This window comes from Schistocerca cancellata, chromosome 4 (genome assembly GCF_023864275.1).
Source record: "Schistocerca cancellata isolate TAMUIC-IGC-003103 chromosome 4, iqSchCanc2.1, whole genome shotgun sequence".
NCBI lineage: Eukaryota > Metazoa > Arthropoda > Insecta > Orthoptera > Acrididae > Schistocerca > Schistocerca cancellata.
In genome coordinates this window covers 102,225,132-102,248,772 of record NC_064629.1, presented here as the reverse complement: position 1 = coordinate 102,248,772, position 23,641 = coordinate 102,225,132, and the positions used below count along the sequence as shown (strand labels likewise).

At 41.6% G+C, this 23,641-nt stretch overlaps 1 protein-coding gene across 3 annotated transcripts in view; it reads right to left on the bottom strand.

Moving 5' to 3' along the window:
- Positions 1–23,641, bottom strand: part of LOC126184621 (PDZ domain-containing protein GIPC3) — a 281,730-nt gene that overhangs the window by 12,092 nt on the left and 245,997 nt on the right. The gene's annotated exons all lie outside the window — the stretch shown is intronic.

Here is a 23,641-nt window from a genome sequence, read left to right as displayed (position 1 = left end):
TTTTCGTCCCTTTTTTCTCCTGGGTTAGGCCGTGCAAATGACTTTGAAGCTCATATCACGCTCAAACCCATTGCTTGGCCTAAGTTTTTTCGGGCTCGGCCCATTCCTGTGGCCCTTCGTGATCAGGTCAAAGGGGAGCTGGATCGTCTCACTGCTTCAGGGGTCTTGCTTCCTGTCACTTCCAGTGAGTGGTCCTCTCCTGTCGTCGTTGCTAAGCCAAATGGTGATATTCATCTCTGCGGCGATTTCAAAGCCACTGTAAATGCTCAATGTCTTATCGACACTTACCCTATGCCTCGACCTGAAGAATTGTTCACTAAACTTGCTGGAGGCCAGTATTTTTCTAAACTTGACCTGTCAGAAGCTTATCATCAACTTCCTCTCGACACTGCTTCCTGGCAGTTTCTGGTCCTTAACACACCTTTCAGCCTCTATCAATACCAACGATTGCCATTTGGGGTTGCCAGTGCCCCTGCTCTCTTTCAGCGATTCTTGGAACAATTATTGCTCACTGTCCCTGGGTGTATAAATTACACGGACGACATTGTTGTCACTAGCTCCACCACTGACGAACATCTTCAAAATCTCTGCACACTTTTTCATGTCTTACAGACTGCCGGTCTTAAGTGTAATCTTCAGAAATCAAAATTTTTTCAGGCATCTATCACGTACTTGGGGTTTCAACACTCTCGGCATGGTATTTGTCCACTTCAGCAAACTGTCGCTGTGATCGATGCCCTTCCTCGCCCTACATCTGTTAAGGAACTGCGGGCCTTCTTGGGGAATATAGCATACTATCACAAGTTTTTACCCTCTGCTGCTTCGGTGGCTCAGGCGTTGCATCGCCTGTTGCATAAAAACGTGCCTTTTCACTGGTTCGCGTCATGTGATGTGGCTTTCCAGAAATTGAAGACTATACTGAAATAGGTCCCATGCCTGGCTACTTATTGTACTTATCGACCTGGCCAACATCTTGTTCTTGCCACGGACGCCTCTCAATACAGGGTTGGTGCAGTCCTTGCGCAACGTTTTTCTGACGGTTCTCAACAACCCATTGCTTATGCCTCCAAAATGCTCACGGATGCCCAACAAAAGTGTTCTCAAATTGAAAAAGAAGCTTTGGCCATTATTTATGCTCTTCATAAGTTTGGTGTTTTTCTCTATGGATCCAAATTTCATCTTGTTACGGACCACAAACCACTTGTTTCCTTGTTTCATCCATCAACGTCACTTCCCGACAAGGCTGCACACTGCCTCCAGCGTTGGACTCTTTACTTGTCTCGTTTCAATTATGAGATTCATTTCTGGCCAACGGCTCAACATGCGAACGCTGATGCACTGTCTCGCCTTCCCATGGGTCCTGATCTGGCATTCGATAGGGCCGCACTTCTGTGTTTCCACCTGGATGTTGCCGAGCAGCGGGTTGTGGATGGGTTCCCCATCACCGGGGACCAGCTGGCGGCTGCTACGGGTTCTGACCCTACACTCTCCTGGGTTTTACGCTGTATTTAGAAGGGTTGGCCGGATCGTCCATCTGCTAAGACTTCTGATCCATTGCAGAACTACTACGCTTTGCGTTACCGCCTCACGGCTAGGGATGGTGTTATCCTCCTTTCCACCGAAAATATTTCGCCGCGTGTTGTGGTACCTGCGTCTTTGTGTGCTTCGGTCTTGCGCCTCCTTCACCAATGGCACTGGGGTGTCTCTCACACAAAATCTCTGGCGTGCCATCATGTGTACTGGCCCAGCATCGACTCTGAAATCGCACACATGGTTGCTGCCTGCGACCCTTGTGCATCACAGGCCGCCGCCCCGAAGTCATCTTTGTCACCGTGGCCTTCGCCTGAGAAGCCCTGGGAGCATATTCATGCTGACTTTTTGGGACCTTTTTTAGGTACTTATTGGTTTCTCGTTATTGATGCCTACTCTTAACTTTCCTTTCATTGTCCGTTGCACGTCGTCTACCACTGCGGCAACCACCAATGCTCTAGCTCGCGTTTTCTCTTTGGAAGGCTTTCCCTCTACTATTGTTACTGATAATGGTCCACAATTTGCCTCTTCCAATTTTGTGGATTTTTGTGCCCATCACGGCATCATGCATGTCACGGCCCCTCTGTTCCATCCACAGTCAAACGGTGAGGCTAAACGACTGGTCCGCACATTTAAGGCTCAGATGAGGAAACTCCTGACTTCTTCTGCTGATGATGCGCTTCTCCAATTTCTGGCTTCTTACCGTTTCACCCCCATGGATGACCACAGCCCGGCTGAACTCTTACATGGCTGACAGCCCCGCACGCTACTTCATCTTCGGCGGCCTTCCACCTCTCGGCCGCGGGTGCCTTCGCTTGGCCGGTTCACCGCCAGCGACTTTTTATGGGTACGGGGATATGGCAGGTGGCCAAAATGGAGTCCTGGCTACATCTTATGACACCGTGACTGACGCCTGTATGAAATCCAGATGGATACGGGTGTTGCAGTGCATCATTCGGACCAGCTTCGGCCTCGTGTGCCGGCAATACCTGTTCCGGATGCCACTACATCACCTTCGACTCTACCTGATGCTCAGGATACTGGAATCTCTCATTAGTCACAATGCAGTTCTCTCACCATCATATTGGTGCCAGTACAAGAACTGATGCCACCTGGAGACGTGCCCATGCAGGAACCAGATGACCATCATCTGTCGGAGCAACTCTACACACCCCCTTCTCCTATGGACATGGACACATCGCCCGTGTCTCCTGTTATAACAACTGGGCTTGCCACAATGGGCAGATTGGTGCATGGGGCCCCAGCAGATTCAACCCCCACGTCTCCTGTCATCTCGCCCCTTTATCAACGGGGACACTTCCGTCCATACGAGAAGCCTCCTCCTCGAGACTTTACAGCTAGTCAAACAACACCTATGGATGTTAGCAATCTACAGGCCACCTCCATCAAGACCTGTGCAAAAAATTCAAAGGGGGGAAAAGTGTTGTGACTCGCCGATCTTTCAAAGTGTTGCCGCGCAGTTATGCGCGTACTCTACATGTGGCTCTGTCTGCCAGCCATGCAGCAGCAGCGCCACCTAAGCAGCCAGCCAGCCAGTGGCTGCTAGACTTGGACTCAGTTATGATTTGACTGTTAAAGTGTACACACATCTTACTCTGTTTACTTGATCTGTGACTTTCATGTATTGCGTCGTCCCTGAAATATATTTGTTCGATTTGAAGTTATAACATTTTTACTGTTTTTTTTAAAAAAAGCCACCTCATAATACAGAATTTTGCACACAACTAGATAACTATTATTTTTATGAACTCTTCATAAAATGTGCCTAATATCAATTGTGTCCCCACCGTCTCCCTTCCTCAGCTTCCATAATATGTGAAGCATGGTCTTTACCAAAGTGGAGTGGCTTGCTTGCTAGTACAATACATACACATGTACCCTAGGTGCTTCCACAATGGATGGGTGTCTACGGAAAGGCCAGAATAACCTGTGGTTCCTAAAAGGGGACTGCAGCCTTTTCAGTAGTTGCAGTGGCAACAGTCTGGTTGATTGATTGATCTGATCTTGTAACATTAACCAAAATGGCCTTGTTAAGTTGATAATCAAAAAGTAAGGGGGAAACTATGGCTTTATTTCCTTTGGAGGCATGTAGCTCCACATTATGTGTTAATAATGATGGAATACTCTTGTGTGAAATATTTCATAGATAGTCTAGTCCTCCTTTCAGAACCCCAGGCGGGAACTACTCAGCAAGATGTTGTCATCAGGAAAAACAAAACTGACCATCTATGGATCAGAGAGTGCATTGTTGGATCCTTTAATTGGGAAGGCAGGATGGAGAATCTAAAAGAGGAAATGGATGGATTGAAGTTAGATAGAGAGGGATTTAGCAAAATATGGTTCCAAGCATGACAAGATCTCTGGTCAATGGAGTATAGGGTCATAAAAACAAAATGAACCATTGGTAATGAAGGAGTAGGTCTAATAACAAAAAATAAAATATAAATGTGGGTAAGCTACTGTGAACAGCACTGTGAATGCATTATAGTACCCAAGACAAACTTACAGACATGAAGCCAAAATCCACCACACTACTACAAGTATGTTGCTTACTAACTCCGAATGTGGTGAAGAGATTGAAAGAATTTGAGAGATGAAAGAAAGTGTTCAGATACCTAAGGGAGATGAAAATTTGACCATGATGGGGCACTGGAATTCAACAGTAGGGAAAGGAAGAAAAAATAAGAATAGTAGGAAAAGAAGAAATGAAAGGGGAGCTGCCTGGTAGAACTTTGCACAGATCACAACTTAATTGTTGCTAACACTTGGTCTAAAACTCATGAAGTATTTTGAAATAAGATTTTAAACTCCAAAACATTTACAGGTGCAGATGATGTCTCTGACCATAATGTATTGGTTATGAACTGCAGATTAATACTGAAGAAATTTTAGAAGTGTAGGGAATCGTGGAGATGGTACTTGGTTAAAGTAAAAGAACTAGAAGTCGTGGAGAGTTTTACGGGAGGCATTAGGCAACAGTTGACATATTATTCATTTATTTATTTGAGTCAGAAACATGGTTAAAACCATTAAAATTAAGTGAAAGAAAGGACAATCAAGCTATACTATTGTTGACCAAAATCTTGCAGCTTCAATTGCAGAAGATCTTCTGTGCTAGATGCAGGGCATAGTTGAAAATCCAATAGGTGCTCCACAGTTTGTAGTTCTCTGCAGTCACATTTGATGATACCACCAAGGATGTGTCATTTCTGGAGGTTACTCCTGGTTCTTCCAGCTCCAGAACAAAGACAGTTGAGTGACCTCCACATGATCCAATTCTATTCAAGCCAAGGTGGAAGGGTTTCAGGAGGGAGAGGCCAGGTAAAGTTATTCTCAAGTTGAGAAATCCACAATTGTTTCCAGTTCTAAAGTTCCTGTGAGTCTGAATAGAACAAAAGTCTCCAAAAACAAAATAAATGGAAGTAATTTGCCAACAAAACAAGTTCCAAGTTCACAAGATAAATAATTAAGAACCACAATGCTTCAAATAGTCAGACTGCAGCACATGTTTAAGTTACTGGCATTCCTTACAGTGTCCCACATAGTGTCTAATGGGTTGGTAGAGACCTGGCCAGTGATACCTGTGTCTGATTTATCTAGAGGCTTCACAAATCCCAGGTGATCAGAAATTAGTGTCATGGAAATACTTCAGAATAGCTTGCTGTAAATGAGCTGGGATGATAGGCACCCATTGCCATCCCATTGGATCATAGCTCCTCTTATACAATGCTCTGTTCATTACCTGGAATTATACTTTTGTTGGTTCCTCCTTCTTCAAGGCTTCTATGATTTTCAGCACTGCTGGATCTTCCCTCTGTTCAGCAGCAATGTTATTTAATGTGGTGATCATTGAGATTTCATACACACTGCTGTGTTCCACCAAAGGATTCCTTGAAAGGTGGTCAGCAACCATTTTTTTGTATCCACTTTTTTACATCACTGTGATGTCCTGCTCCTGAAGCCTCAGTGCCTGTTTCAATAGTTGACCTGATTGTTCTTTCAGGCCACTCAGCCAGCAGAGAGTACGGTGGTCAGTCACAAAGGTGAATGGCTTGCCAAATAAACATGGCTGGAACTTGTTGGTGACCCAAAAAGCTTTGCAAGACACTCCTTCTTGCTTGTAGAGTAGTTCATCTTAAGACTCGAAGAATACTCTGGAGCATAAGCTATCATCTTTACAGCACATCCTGAATTTGCACTAGAACTGCTCTTACCCCATAACTGGAGTTCTGCCTCAGCATTCTTGTCATACAATGCTAGGGCTGGAGAAGATATTAGTGACTCTTTAAGGATAAGGAAAGATTTTTTTGCACCTCATTCCATGAAAATTTGGCAGTAGTTATTGCAAGGGATGTGGCTTGGTATTGAAGTCCTCTATGAATTGCTGCTAGTAAGAGTACATTCTGAGAGAAATTCTCATGTCATAAATGTGTTTATGTGTCAGAAAATCTGTGGCTTCTCTTATTTTCTCTGGATCGAGACAGACTCCATCACTGTTCACTAGATGCCCCAAATATTTTATTTGCTGGGCGGTGAGGAGGGATGTTTTCAGATACATGCAGAGGTCTGTAATCTGAACACATTCCAACATGGTTGTCAGGTGGTTTACGTTTGTTTCATATGTATTTGGAAAAAAAAAAAACAGTGTCATCCAGGTGGCAAAGATGCATCATCCACTCAAGGTATCAAAGCAGATTGTCCGTCATAAGTTCGAAGGTGGCTGGAGAATTACAGTGTCCTAATGGCAAAAATCACAGAGGCCTTCAGGTGTTATGAAGGCAGTTTTTTCAAAGTCATCACTATCAACCTTGATTTTCTAGTACCCTGTCTGCTTGTCCATAGTTGAGAAACATTTTGCTCCTTTCAAGCAGTCTACAGTGGCAACAATGCATGTCAATGGATAGATATCTTCTTTGTGGGTTTTTTCTGTCACAGAGAGTCGACACACAAATGCCACATGCTGTCCCATGATTAAAAACAGTAACTATGGCAGCAGACTATATGGAATGTAGTGAAACAAGAGACAGGACAACCAGCCACAAAATAGTATAACATCACTATTGAACAAAATGGAAGGGCTGTAAATGATGAATCAAAGGCAGTAAATATATTCAATAGTCATATCTTATATATACTAGAAAATATAGGGACAAACAGATCAAGAGAAAAATCAGAGCACTATGTTGAAAACTGAACACTAATAAAATTCAGTCATATGAATATATCACGAACTTCTCTCTGTGAAATTAACAAAATTATATATTCTCTCAAAAATAAAAGCCCATGTGGTTTTCATGGAGTTTCCAATAGAGTACTAAATATTTGTTCCCCATACATATAGCCCGGTCTTATCTGAGATATGTAATGAATCATCACCTCATGGCATTTTTCCAGAGAGACTGAAATAAGCCATCATAAAATCCCTCTTTAGGAAATGTGATAGGAAATATGTCAATAACTACTGACTTGCTTCATGCAGGCACCATTTTCCAAACTTTTTGAGAATATGATGTATCCTAGGATAGTATCTCACCTGAGCAACAATAATTCCTCAGAAAATCATAGCTTGGATTTCAGAAGAGTTGCTTTCCTGAGAATACCATTTACATTTTCACTCACCAGAGTTTACAAGCATTAAATAACAAATTAGTGCTGGTTGGTATTTTCTACGTCCTGTTTAAGGCATTTGACTGTGAACTACAATATTCTACCAGAGAAACTGATGTGTTATGGGACTGATGGTACAGCCACCCAATGGATAATGTCATATCTAACCAAAAGAATGCAGAAAGTTTTACTTAGTAATTCAACCTGCGTAGTCCAGGGACATTATTCTGATAGGTGACAAATCACGTATGAGGTTCCTCAAGGCTGAATCATAGATCGACTATGGTTCCTCATATATGTAAATGATCTTCGGTCTAATATACAACAAGCAGTATTAATTATTTTTGCATATGACACTAATATCATAGCCAATCCATGCATACATACAGCAACAAAAGAAAAGTACGATTGAGGGATTTGATGTGAATGATCTCACCTTCAAATTTAAAAAGACTCAGCATACTCAATTATGCATGCCAAGGGGTACTACACCAATAATAAGTGCAACACATGGTGAGGAAATAATAAATAGGGCAAAAACTCCAAAATTCTTAGGTTCCCATATTGATGAGAATTTAAACTGGAAAAAGCACATTTCAAACTCCTAAAACAACTTAGTTCAGCCACATTTGCTCTTAGAATAATTGCAGATATTGGGGAGAGGCAAATCAGCAATTTGACATATTTTGCATATTTTAATTCAATAATATCATATGGAATCATGTCCTGGGATGACTCATCTTTAACACTTTGAGTGCCATGCCAATAACATTACATTGCCTTTGATCTTATAAAGGATGCCATACCCATAATATTCTTGGTACAACATCTTACTGAGCACTGCCATACTACAGTCTGATTAAAATTACTTGATAGTTGACACTTTATGCCTTGGTGCCGGTTTCCTCCAAGAGCGCTTTACTTCATGACTAAACTATTCATGGTTACCAAACTGCCACAACAATTGGTTAGTTCACGTCCAATTATTTTCTTTCTTGGTGTATTTTCATGTTGAATCATGTGTCTGGCACTTTTATTTCATATTTCATCACACACAAAACAATGGTGAGAAAATACACATTTACCAAACATTACTGGATACTTCCACACAATATGTGATTTAGTGTCACATATAGTTATCATAATCACAGAGATTGATTTACATTAGAGAAACTTTGAACCACATTGGATGAGGCTGAGTTTTTGAAGGCTGCAATTCATTGTTACAACTGGGTAACCACAGTTATAACTAATTTACACACTGTTGTGTAATAATGCAATGGCTAGCGTACAAGCCTGATGCACTGAAGGTTGTAGGTTTGAATCTCATCTAATATAGCATTTTTTAAATTTCAATATCTAATGAAAAGCGTTTGATTGTTATTTTTATTCAAATAATTGGTTTGAATGCAAGGTTTTTTTATTTTATTTTATTTATGATCCTTTGCCGCATCATTTTCATCATCATACTGACTTTATTTGCTCTTATTTTGCTGGCTATAATTCCTATTTGTTTGGAATCTGTGTTGCCTATAATCTGCAACCAGTTGCCAAAGAGGATGGCTCATCAGTTGCTAGCATGGCAGCTCATGTAGCCAAGTTTCATGTAACCAAAAACAGCGAGAAATTAAAATTTCATTTTAGCACTGAAACTGAATTTTTTCTGTCTTGAGTTGCTTGTAGAGGTTAGCTTTAATCATCATGAACAAAGTGACCTTGATTTTAGTTCTGCTGCAGACTGGTCACCTCTATTTTCTTGGCTACTTTGCACATCATGAGGTGGAGGTTAGCTTAGGACAAGAGTTTAAATTCAGGGCTACAAAATGCATTATCTGCCACAGCTTACTCATTGGTCACTTGAAATCATCTGTTGACAGAACATCTTGCATTTCTGACACTCCTCATGGCAGCCACTTCAAACATTGCTCCGTGTTACACATTAACGGCATTTGTGAAGTGACCCTCTGTGTTTGTGTCATGTTTGTATGTCACCTATAACTTAGCAGTAGTTGGCAGACAATGTGGCAATACTGTAGCAGCAAGTGACAGATGTCAACTATCAACTAATTTTAATCAGACTATAGTAATATTGCGGGTCTCCTGCATTGTCCCCTACGCTCTGTTACGGAGTATGGGACTTCATATAAAGAGTGTGGCAGTCCTCATTAAGATGCTGTGCCCAAAATGTTATAGGTATGGCATTCTTTCTGTCATTCAAAGGAATACAGTATTCTAGGCAAGCAAGTGTTAAGAAAGAAAGACTTAGTTGCTCAAAAATGTGTTGTAAGCATAATATGTGGTGTTCATCCATGATCATCCTGTGGACATCTGTTTAAGGATTTGGGCATGCTGACTACTGTAACACAGTACATTTATTCCCTCCTGCAGTTCATCATAATTAATCCACTTTAGTTCAAAAGGAACAATGATGTACATAATTACAATAACAGAGGGAGCAATAACATACATTACTCCACATTAAGGTTGTCTTTAATGCAAAAAGGGGTGCACAACACTGCAACTAAAATTTTTCTAAGCTTTCCCAGTGATTTAAAATGTCTGACAGATGGTAAAGTAAAATTTGCAGTCTGAAAATATTTCTTCTTGGCAACTTCTTCTATTCCATAGATGAACTGTTATGTGCTGTGTAAAAAGTGGTGGATAGAAATTACTAACTCACATCTGTAAGTTTAATAATTAAGGAAAATAAAAAAGATCACCTTATAAATGTCCAGTATGTAGCCACATTTACAAACTGATTTGCAAAGCAAATGTAAAATGACTCCTTCCACATCATAATGATTTATCATGCAAATAATATATTGAACATGAAACTAACTAACTAACTACACTGATTAGCCAACACATTATGACTACCTGCTTAATAGCTTGTTTGTCTGTCTTTGGAATGAAATACCTCACTGATTCTGTGTATCACAGAACTGACAGTTTGTTAGTATGTCCGTGGAGGTATGTGGCATTAGATGTCTATGCACAGGTCATGCAACTCACGTAAATAACGGGTCACTGATTTGCATATGCGGGAATGACGCCTGATAATGACCCAGATGGTTTCCACAGGTTTTACATCAGGCAAACTTGGTCACTGAGACATCAAGTTGAGTTCACTAGAATGCTCCTCAAGCCACTGTAGTATGGTTCTGGCTCCAAGATACTGACAGTTATACTGCTGAAAGATGACATCACTGTCGGGGAAGACATGAAGCACGAAGGGATGCAGATGGTTCGCAATTATCAGCGTGTCTTTGATTACTACCACAGGTCCCACACAAGTGCAGGAGAATGTCTCCTGTAGCATAATACTGCTCTCACCAGCCTGCATCCATGACACACTGCATTGTTTGAGCCAATATTCACCTCGATGATGGCATTTGTGCAGATGACCAGTGACCTAATGTACCAAAAATATGATTCACCTGAAGAGCCAACATGTTTCCATAGATCAACAGTCAGATCCCAATGGTCCTGCACCCACTGCAATCATAACTGATAATATCGGGTCAACATGTGAACACATAAGGGTGGTCTGCTGCAGAACTCCATGTTCCACAATGCACAATGAATGGTGTGCTCTGAACCACTTCTGTGTGCACCAGCATTGTACTGTTTCAGCAGAGATGCCACAGATCACCATCTATACCACTTTGCAAAGCAGAAAAGGCTCTGAATCCCACGTTCTGTAAAAAGTTGTGGACGTCCAACCATTTAGCTCTAGTGGTAGTTTCATTGTCCTACCTCTTTCCATAGATGCTCATGACAGTAGCATATGCACACTCAACCAGCTTTGTTGTTTTTCAGATACTTGTTCACAGGTTCTGTGAAGTAATAATCTGCCCTTTGTCAAAGTTGCTTATCTTAATGGATTTACCCATTTGCAGTCCATATTTTCACTAATGTGATCCCCCATTCTTGTCTGCTCCATTTACATATGTTTGTCACCACATCACATGCCTGCAACACCACCAGGCAGCATCAAATGTAATGGTGGGCAGTGATCATAATGTTTTGGCTTATGAGTGTAATTTCATAAGGACCACAGGAGAGGGCTCCCTGAAGAGGCAATAATATTATTTTGCAGCACCTTCTCCTCTTCCTCCTGGAATATCTGTCATTCAGCTGGCAACACTCCATATGAGTGTTGACTAATTGGTGGATGATTCCCAGTGTTGATATGGTGTTCTAGCAGGGGCTGTATGGTCTATCTTTTCACCACTCCTGCTCAGAAAGCATCCAAAAACTGATGGAGAGTGGCTATCATTTGCTAATGTTGTTGCTCACTCAGGCCAGATTATAATGGCAATTCAGGAGGAGCTTCTCATGCCCCCTCCCCCTCCTCTGAGTTGTATGTAATAGTAGCAGAGCATGATTCTTCATTGGTGATACTAAGCTGCCCTTCCTGGACTGGTTCAGTTGCCCTATGCACATACATTCAAGGGATGAGTTGTGGGTGCTCATGACAATTAGTGATACAAACTTCTCCTTGATCAGCCACAATGCTTATGATCATCACTGGCATATAAATTTATTTTGTGGGGCTGAACAGCTTTTTGCAATCAACAGAAGTTTTACAGTTTAGTTAAGCATCTTGATTGATGACTGAAACTTGTCTCAGTAATTATAGCAGGATAACAGCATCTTCAATGGCAAACAACCACCCTGAGCAATCTTTGTTATCTGTGCTTGTAGGAATAGTTTCATTGATTTGTAGCTCTTGTCTCCCACAATCTATTATTGCTTGTGATGCTTGAAAGAAGGCCCATCTGATAACATCATGAGTACATGATGCTAAAGTGACAAATTGGAAAGTCTGTGTTCTGTCATTGATAGTTATTCTTGCAATACATGTTCCTGTTGGCTGGATGTATTTCCAATTTGCAACTTTCAGCACAATTACTTTTGTATCATGGAACATAGCCTTTTTTTAGCAGATGACAATAAGCATTCAACATTACAGAAAATGATACCCCTGAGTTGGATAGGGCCTCGACAGATTGGTCACCAATCATGACACTGGTGAGATTCTCTGACATCCTGGTAACTGTGTGGTGGCCTCACTTTCATAGATGATCATCTCTGAAGTCCATGGCGAAGCAAGAGGCGATGGGGAATGGCTACAATATGTTGGGGAGTGACCTCTCCGCAGTGAACAGAACTGTTGTGATGGTTGATGTCTGGGGGCACAGTAGTCTTGGAAAATATGACTTCTTTCTCTGCAGTAGCCTACTATGTGTCCAGGGTGTCCATAGTGGAAACACATCAGCATGTTGTCCTCTATCCTCCAAATGCTTGCATGATACTTGGCATAGGAGTTGGTTGTACCTGCATTGGTCAAGTGCTGGGTTGTCATTTGATGGCTGCAGCATAAGTCTGCGTTGGCCATGCACAATATTCCTTGTGCATTCAGCTGGTGGCAGAGACTGGTGCTGAAGATCAGTGTATCTCCCCTTCAACATTCTCTATTACATCCTCACATATCAAGTTGACTTTCAAAGCTGCTATCTCTTGTTTACTTGGTCTGACAGTTCTGGTAGCTACAAAATGCTCCATCTCTTCTCTCACTGAGAGATTCTCAGAACTTACAATGGTTATTGGGTTGAGTTAGGTTGTTTGGGGAAGAGACCAAACAGCTAGGTCATCGGTCTCATCAGATTAGGGAAGGAAGTCGGTCATGCCCTTTCAGAGGAACCATCCCAACATTTGCCTGAAGCGATTTAGGGAAATCACGCAAAACCTAAATCAGGATGGCCGGACGCGGGATTGAACCGTCGTCCTCCTGAATGCGAGTCCAGTGGTTATTGGAAATCATAGTTGCTTGAGAGCAACATTGCAGTTTTAAAAGGTCTAAAGAGAAAGAAGTGTAATTAGAAATAGATAATTAGTTTAGATAGGACACAGATGGGGAAAGGACTGCCACAGTCTTTCTGAAAGAACCATCACAGTATTCATCTGAGGGAATTCTGAGAAACCATTGGAGGTTTAAATCAGAATGACTTGTTGGAAATTTGAACACAGCCCTCTTAAGTGCGAAGCAGGAGTAGAGAGATGCTAATATTTTCTGTGTTGTTCCAATTTTAGTATATGAACCATTGTATTGCATGATGTTCAGGACTGTAATGAAGACGTAAATTAGGTGGCACTATTTCTACATGGTATGAACTAGTTACTGGTAAATACAGTGGTAGCACCAAATGCAATGTTAATTAAATAAAATGAGTAGTGATCTTGGACTCATAGACAATAATAGCTATGTACACACCCAATGCAGAATTACTACTATGGGACAATGATTCAAAGGATGAGGTTGGTGCAGTACTGGAGGATATTATGCCAACAATTCAAATGGTTATAATAAATCTTTAGTAATGTTTCAAAAGGCACAGCACACACTTATTGGTGGTTGAAACAATTTCAGAGGCATTAAAACATGTGTTACAGATGAATTTTCAATGTAGGACTGGCACTAAAGTCAACTCTTTCCAGTGTCATAATATATTTCAGCATAGATGATTGGAAAATGTGGCTGTTAGTGATTACAAATTGATATTTATGAATGTAGTATCTACATGATAATATTCTTGGGTACATTCATATTTTCTTTTAATGTTAGACTGAACAGGGAACTCAATGTCATGATAAATTTCTCCATCATGTGTCAGGAGTTGAATCTCATACATGACGCTACAGTGGTAGTTTACATGTAACATGCAGCTAAATAATGTCACGGTGACACCATGCAAAAGGTCAAAAATTTTACTCACGCTATGAGAGATTATGTATGTTTGTAGGTTTTCTCAGACAGAATCAGATTCCATAAAATTCTTCTGGGTTGTAGACTGAGGTATACTGCTGTGAGCTCTAATGCATTTGGTGTGGAGTAGTGGGTTTGTGTAGCTGGCTGGCGTACTGCTGGTCACCACTTCAAATCCACCCACCCACAGTTATTTGTTGTTTAGTATTTACAAGTTCTGGAAGGTGCTTGAAATATCATATGTTTTTAGTGTATGTATAATCTGGCATTTTGATGTATATATAAGTACTAGCACTTTCCATGCAAGAGGTCAGTTCTGTTCTAGCTGTATGCTGGTGTTCATAATAAATGTGCTTCAGTGATAACAATTGTATTTCATTGATGATTCTGTTTTCAGATATGGAATATGGACTTGATTGTGGTTATGATGTAACATTGTTTTGTGAAAATGCCAGGAACTTAGCATCTACACCACCGTGGCTTCAATTAGGCAACATGAAAGGTGTTGCCTACACAGGCAGGAACTGGAATACAAAGCAATCCATCATTCCCACGGTCTGCATATTCAGGAGATCAGAGGATTCTGAACCAGCATTAAATCAGGTACAGATAAGGTGCTCATCAGTGTTCTCCAGATAGGTTGGTCAGGACCTAATGTATTGGCTGAATGGATTTGACTGAGTCGTCAAATACAACAGGTGGGAGGACATGATGTTCTTGGTAAATGTATACTTTTACTTAGATGCCATCACCCAGCAATGGTTCAAGAACAATGAAGAGGAACTCAACAGCTGGAAAAAATTCCAGGATGAACTGAAAAAAATATTTGGTCACAATGCACAGCAAGTCTGCTTCGTAGAAGATCAATTGAAGAACAGAGCCCAGCTTAATAATGAGACAAGACTGTCTTACATGCAGAATATTTTAGCCCTTTGCAACAATATTAATCTAAATATGACAGAAGGTGACAAAATCTCACACATTTGATTCAGAGAGTCACAGAAAACATGTACCAAACTTTTCATGTAAAGGGTGTCACAACAACAGAATTTATCATATGGTGACAGTGGGTCAAGGAAACATAACAGAAAAGAATCAGTGGAGGGAAAAGATATGACTGACTAGCAAATGTGACCAAATCACAGTTGTGGAAGACCAGTATGACCTCATCTCCCTCATATGCCATGTTGTAAGAGAAGAATACAGCATCTTATGGCAGCCATAACAATTAAGATCTAGTACACAAGAAACAGTGGCCACAGACATTAACCCCATACATCAGGAGGTAACAGAGACTGTTGAAGATCAATATTTGGCACCAGTCCCTACCACCAGGTGACCCTGCTGTGAAGAATGGACTCACACAACTCAGACCCATGCCACCATTGCCAAATGACAACCCAGCATCCGTCTAATGCAGATATGACCAGCTCCTTTGGCAAGTATAATATCCCACAGGAGAACAGACGTTTGGAGAACAGAGGACAACATGCCATCCTGTTTTCACTGTGATGCCCTGCAGAGAAAGGAGGCAAGTGTTCAAATACTATTATGTCACAGGATGTCAACTGTCGCAGCAGTCATATTCATGCCTGTCAACTGGAGATGATTATAGTTGACCTGTGGACCGAGGCTCTTTGGCATACCCTGGATGAGGTCACTCCCCAACACACCATAAATGTTCCCTGTCACTGTACAGAGGTACCAGTCACCTGCCTACACACCAAATTCAGGAAAACTAAGTGAGGCAGCCATCTATGGATGTGTGACTGCCACAGATGCAGATCCTCCATGGAGATACTTACCAAGATGAGAGGAAATCTCACTGACACAATCATCAGTGGTCAACTTGTCTAGGTGCTATTCATCTCAGGATATTGGTTTTCTGTAATGTCAAATGGTTATCTTTGCCAACTGAAGAAGACTATGTTCCATGATATGAAAGCAGTCATGTTGAAGGCCGCAAATGAAAATACATCCAGGCAACAGGAACATGTATTGGAAGAACAACCACCAATGACGGAACACAGCCCTTAGAATTTGTCATTTTAACAGAATGGATTCATGATATTACTCTTGTATGAGATTTCTTGTGAACATTACAAGCTATCATAAACTACAGAGGATCAGACCTACAGATTAACCTGAAGATAACCCACCAATTAGGCACTGCTCATATAGAGTGTCACCAGCTTAACAACACATAATCTCTGCATCAATTTTCAGATGCTTTCAAATCCAGGGTAGAGAAAACACAGACCAAGCAGCCCATGATAAAATGCTGTATCAAACCTGAGGATAACCCACCAATTAGGTGCTGCTAATATAAGTATCACCAGCTGAACAACGCATAATCTGGGAGGAAGTGGAGAAGATGCTGCAAGATGACATCATTGCACCCACAGAGAGTCCTTGGTCCTCTTCTGTGGTCCTTCTAAAGAAGCAAGATGGTACATACCATTTCTCAGTTGACAACCGACGACTAAAAAAATCGCAAAGAAAAATGTTTCTGCATTGCCATGCAATGATGACAACCTAGACTGCTTGAAAGGAGCAAAGTAAACTGATGGAAAAAAATTTGCAACACTAAAAAACAATAAATGTAGAGTAATGAAATTTCAGGGATACATTTGTCAAGGTAACATATTTAAGTGATTAACACTGCAAGATCACAGGTTAATGAAAGCACAAGATAAGCCATTGCAAGTGCAAAATACTGGTACATTAGTAACTGGTGTAACTGCCAGAATGTTGAATGCAAGCATGCAAATGTGCATGCATTGTGTTGTGTAGGTGCCAGATGTCAGTTTGTGGGATGGAGCTCTATGCCTGCTGCACTTGGTCATTCAATGCAGGGCAGTTAATGCTGGTTGTGGATGATGCTGGAGTTGTCATCTGATGATGTCCCATATGTGCTCAACTGGAGACAAAGCTGGTGACTGAGCAGGCAAAGGCAACATGTCAACACTCTGTAGAACATGTTGGGTTAAAACCTTGGAATGTGGGTGAACATTATCCAACTCCTGGAATGCTGTTCATGAATCACAACACAACAAGTCAAATCACTTGATTGGCATACAAATTTGATGTCAGGGTGCATGGGATAACCAGAAGAGTGCTCCCGCTCTTATACAAAATCTCGTCCCAGACCACAGCTTCAGGTGTAGGTAGAGTATGTCTAGCATGTAGGCAGGTTGGTTATCCTTAACTGGCCTCCTTCTAACCAACATACAACCATCACTGGCATCAAGACAGAACAATATTTCATCAGAAAACATGACATACCTCCCATTGCCCTCCAATGAGCTCCTGGTTGACACGACTGAAGTCGCAGGCGGTGGTGGTTTGGGGTCAGCAGAATGCATGCTACAGGGCACCTGTCTTAGAGCTACTGTTGAAGCAACCAATTTTTAACAGTGCACTGTGTCACTGTTGTGCTAACTGCTGCTTATACTACTGCTGCAGATGCAGTACAATGTGCCAGAGGCATATGCCAAACACTATGGTCTTTCCTCTTGGCAGTGCCACGTGGCAGACTGGAGCCCTGTCTTCTTGCAACTGTACATGCCCGTGACCACTGCTGCCAGAAATCATACACAGTGCCTACATTCCTGCCAAGTCTTCCTGCAGTATCACAGAAGGAACATCCAGCTTCTCATAGCCCTATTATACAACTTTGTTCAAAATCAATGAGGCATTGATAATGGCTTCTTTGCCACCTTAAAGACATTCTTGACTAACATCAACTCACCACATCCAATCTCAAAGGCAACTAACGCTCAAACCATTACAACACGTATTTAAAGCAAGCCAGATCTGCATCCTTATAGTGGTGCTACCAGCACCACTCTTATGCGATTGATGTGAAATTTGAATATACATCATCTTTCAGAACTCCTTCCAGGCATTGTGACTTTCTTTTCTGTCAGTGCATTTTTCAACTATGGACATGTAGTGAAGCCAATGGCAAATCGAGATTGATGAGGATGATTGAGAAACACTGCCTTTATAACTCCTGACAGTCTCTATGAATTGAAAATTATGCTGTTTTGACAGTGTAATTCTCTAGCCACTTTTGAACTTATGAGGATGCTAACAAAGGATGCTGATTGCCTTTCATGGAATCATTTAGTGGTACACAACAGCATGGATGAAATCTCAGTGATCACCACATAAAATGACATTGCTGCTGAACAGAGAGAAGATCCAGCAGTGCTGAAAACCACAGAAACCTTGAAGAATGGAGGACCTGACCAAAGAATAATTCCAATTAATAAACGGGCCATTTTACAAGATGAACTAAAATCCAATAGGGTGGAAATAGTTGCTCGTCATCCAAACTCACTATGACCAGCTATCCTGAAGTATTTCCATGATGCTCCAACATCAGGTCACCTGGGATCCATAAAGACTCTCAGCAGAATCAGATGCAGGTGTCACTGGCCTGGTCTTTGCTGATCTATTAAACACTATGTGAACCAGTGTAAGGAATGGTAATGAAAAAAGCCTGCAGGAGTACCCTTCCACTAAATAGGAATTGACCTCTTTGGGAGGTTCCCGAAGTTGACAAATGACTACCTTACCTGATATTCTGTCACCGAAGCTGTGCCAACTGCTGATGCTCTGGAAATTGTAAAGTTCCTCATAGAAGGCATCATTCTGAAGCATGGAGCAGTCCTTTTGATAATCTCTGATTATGGAAAGGTTTTCCAGTCAAGACTAGTACCTGAGGCAATTTCACATTGCAGCATCTGCCACTGGATGACAACTGTCTACTATTCACAGATGAATCGTCTCACAGAATGCTTCAATAAGACATTGGCATATATTATCTTAATGTACATCATCAAAAAGAGAGACTGGGATACAGTACTGTCCATCATGACATTTACATGCAACTCAGAAATCCAAGGAACTACATACAGGCTTTACAATGCTCTTTCTGATCCACAGTCACGAAGCTAAAACAACAATGGATACAGTTTCTGTTTCAGTCAGACAATACTCAGGATGACTATGTGGAACACTCATAACCAGGACAGATGAAGTAAGGCAGCTGGCTTGCATAAGGACCTTGGATGCCCAGGGGAATGACCAAGAGCACTATTGTGCAAAGCACCAGCCGGTGAGATACACACTGGGAGACTCGGTATAGATTTTTATGCAAGTGCAGAAGTGGGAATACCAGAAACATTACTAAAATGCTACTTTGGGCCTTATTGCATCCTTTGTCAGTTGTCAGATGTCACATATGAACTTGAGGATTAGGACCCTTCATCAAGAAGAAAAAAGCATGGAGGTGTCATCCACTCCCTCCATATGAAGCCCTACTACAGTCCAGATGTGCAGATTGATGATGGGATATTCAAGGAAGCTGAATACTCACTCAATGATCACAAAGCTTCAGGGGGGGGGGGGGGGAGGAGTCACCTCCCATGCTCATCATTGTGAGGAGGATGTAACAACACAACCAGTATATGAAGAATTGCCAGTGCCACCATACAGAGGACCACGGAGAAGATCTAGAACCAGGTTGTCAACAGTGGAAAATCCAGGATGGAATAATGACAAGGTTATGAAAAGGATAGATTGCTACTCACCATATAGTGGAGATGTTGAGTCACAGACAGGCACAACAAAAAGACTTCGAAACAAGTAAGCTTTCAGCCAAAAGGCCTTCTTCTGAATTAGACAACACACACACACACACACACACACATTCACGCAAAAACAACTCGCACACACATACATGCAAATACACCTCACACACACGACTACTGTCTCTGGCTGCTGAAGCCAGACTGTGAGCAACTGCACTTGGTGGGAGAAGCAGTCTGGGTGGTGGGGATAAGCAGGAGGCTAGGGCATGGGGGGGGGGGGGGGGGGGATGATAGTAGCGTAGTTGTGGGAATGGTAAAGTGATGTTTGTGGGAGCATACAGGCATGAGGTAGGGAGACAGTAGGACAGGTAGGTGGAGTGGGGAGGTTAGATGGAGGGCAGGGAGAAGGTGGGAGCAGAAAAGGAGAGAAGTGAAAAGACTGTAGGTGCGGGAAACAGATAGCTCCAGGCTGCTGTAGTTGGCTCCAGTGAGAACTTCGGAAACAGTGTGTGGTGTCACCGCCAGACACCACACTTGCTAGGTGGTAGCTTTAAATTGGCCGCGGTCCATTAGTACATGTCGGACCCGCGTGTCGCCACTGTCAGTAATTGCAGACCGAGCGCCACCACACGGCAGGTCTAGAGAGACGTACGAGCACTCGCCCCAGTTGTACGACGACTTTGCTAGTGACTACACTGACGAAGCCTTTCTCTCATTTGCCGAGAGACAGTTAGAATAGCCTTCAGCTAAGTCCATGGCTACGACCTAGCAAGGCGCCATTAGCCTTACAGTGCTTGTATTTAAAGAGTCTCACTTGTATTATCAAGAGCGATGTACCACAAGGATGAATTAAAGTTAAGTATTAAAGAAGCTACGTACTTTTCTTTATAGCATTCATAACGTATCCTGTTTCAGACCTCACGCAAGCCGGCGTGAGTTAACGCGTGCATTTCGGTTACCCGTCACTGTGGACTGGCTGTCTTGTCAGTCCACAACACAGTGGATCATTCTTTCTGCAGGAGAGAGGGCATTGCCATGAGCTGTGGCACACACAGTATGGTGTAGTGGTTAGCATCAAACCTGACTACCAGTAATTATTTGTTGTTTAGTATTTATCAGTTCTGAAAGGTTTTCAAAATATCTTATGTTTTTAATGTTTGCATGTTCTGGAATATTCAAAGTATGTATAAGTGTCAGCATTTTGGACTATTCAGAGTTTGTATAAATGCTGCACTCCCTCTCCAGGAGGTCATTTCTATTCCGGGTATAAGTTGGTGTTCATAATAAACATGCTTTCAGTCCTAAGTGTTGTGTTTCAATGACAGCCCTGCTTTTCGATTTGGACTTGATTCTGGATGACAAAACTAAAATGTGCCAACATTTGGCCACATTTCCAAAGTACCTCCCTTGTGTGCATAATACAACTGGGGCAAAGCATTTCTTTAATTATTATATACTGTCTTCACTATTGCCCTTGTAGTTGTTCAAAATTACTGTTAATTAAATTTGTCATATTATTGTATGTCTGAAATGGAGAGGAAGGAATCATATGTTCTTGATTGACAGTTACACATGACATGAAGTTATATTACTTCTCACCATTATTTCCTCCATACTCAATGCAAATTCACCAGTACTTAAAAAATGGCCAAATTCTATTAGAAAACTCATTTGCGAGTCTGCACAACCACTTGTGCTTCTCATAACACATCTGTTGACAAGTTAGGAGTGTTTTGTTGCCAGTTGCACCTGTGTCACCCAAATATAAGGAAATCATTTGGAGAAAAGGTCTGGCGAGTATGGTGGGATGGAAGATAGTCAAAAGATGGTTTGTGTTTGTTACAACTGTAACATGAGCTGTAAGGGACTGAGCATTACCAAGTTACAACAGGGCAAATATCTGCACAATTTTGATTTGACTGCACACCAAATGTGATTTTTAGAGTTATGAGTTTAGTGTTCCAAGATGAAGCCTCTACCATCCCAAAACAGTGGCAGTATAACCATCTTGCTGATGGCTGTGTTTAGAGAATATATAGTTTTAGTGATAAGGTATGGTGCCATTACTCACTCATTTTCTTTGTAAATGGTTGATAGGAGTGACAATCTTAGCAAAGGGAGCAACACACTTGTCCATCATTGTAGTTGTCTGCAAACATCTGTACATCACTGTTTTAATTCTGGAGTCAGCAGCTAGGTCACTCACAGTGCAGATGCTTTGTGAAATTGGAGCCCATTATGTGCAGTTTGATGTGTTGAATGATGAGCAATGTTTACAGTTGCACTGTTGTCCAGTGTCACTTCACAGTTTCCCAGCATGGCTTCAATGGCTGCAGTATTTTCTGGACTCACAACGTGGTATGCCTAACCCAGCTGACAAACATTGGCCATGGACTTCAGTCCAAAACTTCTGACAGCATTCACAGATTTGCTCTGATGATAGATATCCATTATCTCACTGGCCCTCCATTCTGTAATGAATTTCAATAGGTTTCACAGCTTCAGTTAGTAGAAATTGAATAACAGAATGCTATTCATCACAGGTGCAAGTTGTAAGTGGGGTTGTCATTTTTACATGGTTCGTGGGCCAATTTTTGTGCACCTCTATGATGTTACCACCTTTATGGTTTTTACATTGTTCATGGGCCAATGTTTGTGCATCTCTATGATGTTACCACCTTTATGGTTTTTACATTGTTCATGGGCCAATGTTTGTGCATCTCTATGATGTTACCACCATTATGGTTTTCATTTGCGTCACTGTCATTGAAAAACCATGAATATTAATTAATGATAGCCCATTATGGCTACTAGGAGATGCACTCTATAACGATGGTAAAATAAATACATAAACATATAAATATGTTTATGACCTTTACAGATTTTGCACTGGCAGTACTTACCAGAGCTATCATATGATGGTTTAATAAATCTCAATGTATATAGTGTTTAGAAGGAAGAAAGATTAAGGCCTAATGTCTCTTTTATTATGAGATACTTAGAGGTGGAGAACAATCTCACATTAGGCAAGAAATTGGTTGATGACTTTTCAAAAGAAGCAGTGCAGCATTTGGCTTTCGTGACTTATGGAAATCACAGGAAAACTAAATCTGGATGATTACATGGGGATTTGAACCCTGCTCATCTCAAATACAAAACCAGTACCTTGACTACTTTTTCATTGTTGTAAATGCTGTGCCATCTTAAATCTCTTGAAATACTCCTGTTTTTATTAATGTTCAGGGTCTGATTAAAATATAGTGTGTGGAAACAGTAACATTGCTGACAGGGAGAGTAACTGTGTGGACACTAGACTGTTTAGTGTGCACTATGCCCTTGTCATGACTTGATCTGAGTATAATAAAATCATAATCACTCTATATATGAGCTGTAAATCATGTATTTTACACCTATCTGTATCTGAGTTCCTTTAGTGGTGACCCATGATGCTCACAAACATTGTACTTGATGCATACAATGTGCATTCAAACATCACAACAGACGAACAATGCAGTGCAGATTTGGTGTTTCGCCCTAAATCAGTACCCAAGAAATGGCCCACCTGGATATGGAATACCTACTCAACATGCTGAATACTGCACAGTGACACACTCAGCACTCTCTGTGGGACAAATACACAGGTACAGAGTGTCAGTGCAGTGCCGCACAGTCCCACACTACCCAACCAGTTGGGCAGCACTCACAAAATGATGCCTGTGCCACAACTGCACCATGCCTGTTCAATCAAATTCTCCAAAATCAGGCTTCTCAATGCACTGAATAATGTTCAGACATTCTTTTCCAGCCTACTGTTTCATACAGTCACCAATGTGTAACGAATGTTGCCAACAATGGCAGCCATCTTGCTTTGCCGCAATCTCCACTCACCTCATGAAGGCAAGAATCCAAACTCACATGTATTAAAGCGACCATCACTAATCATGACACCCTCAACTGCACATGATACCAACTGGCTGAGGTATCACAGCTTTGTTCTCCAGCTGACAAAGAAGCTGGCATCCCCTCTCCAATGCAGCAATCATCCATGTCATTGAGCCTCCATCTGGCCACCACCGAGATGATACAACTCAGCCCAATCACCGCCGACCGAGAG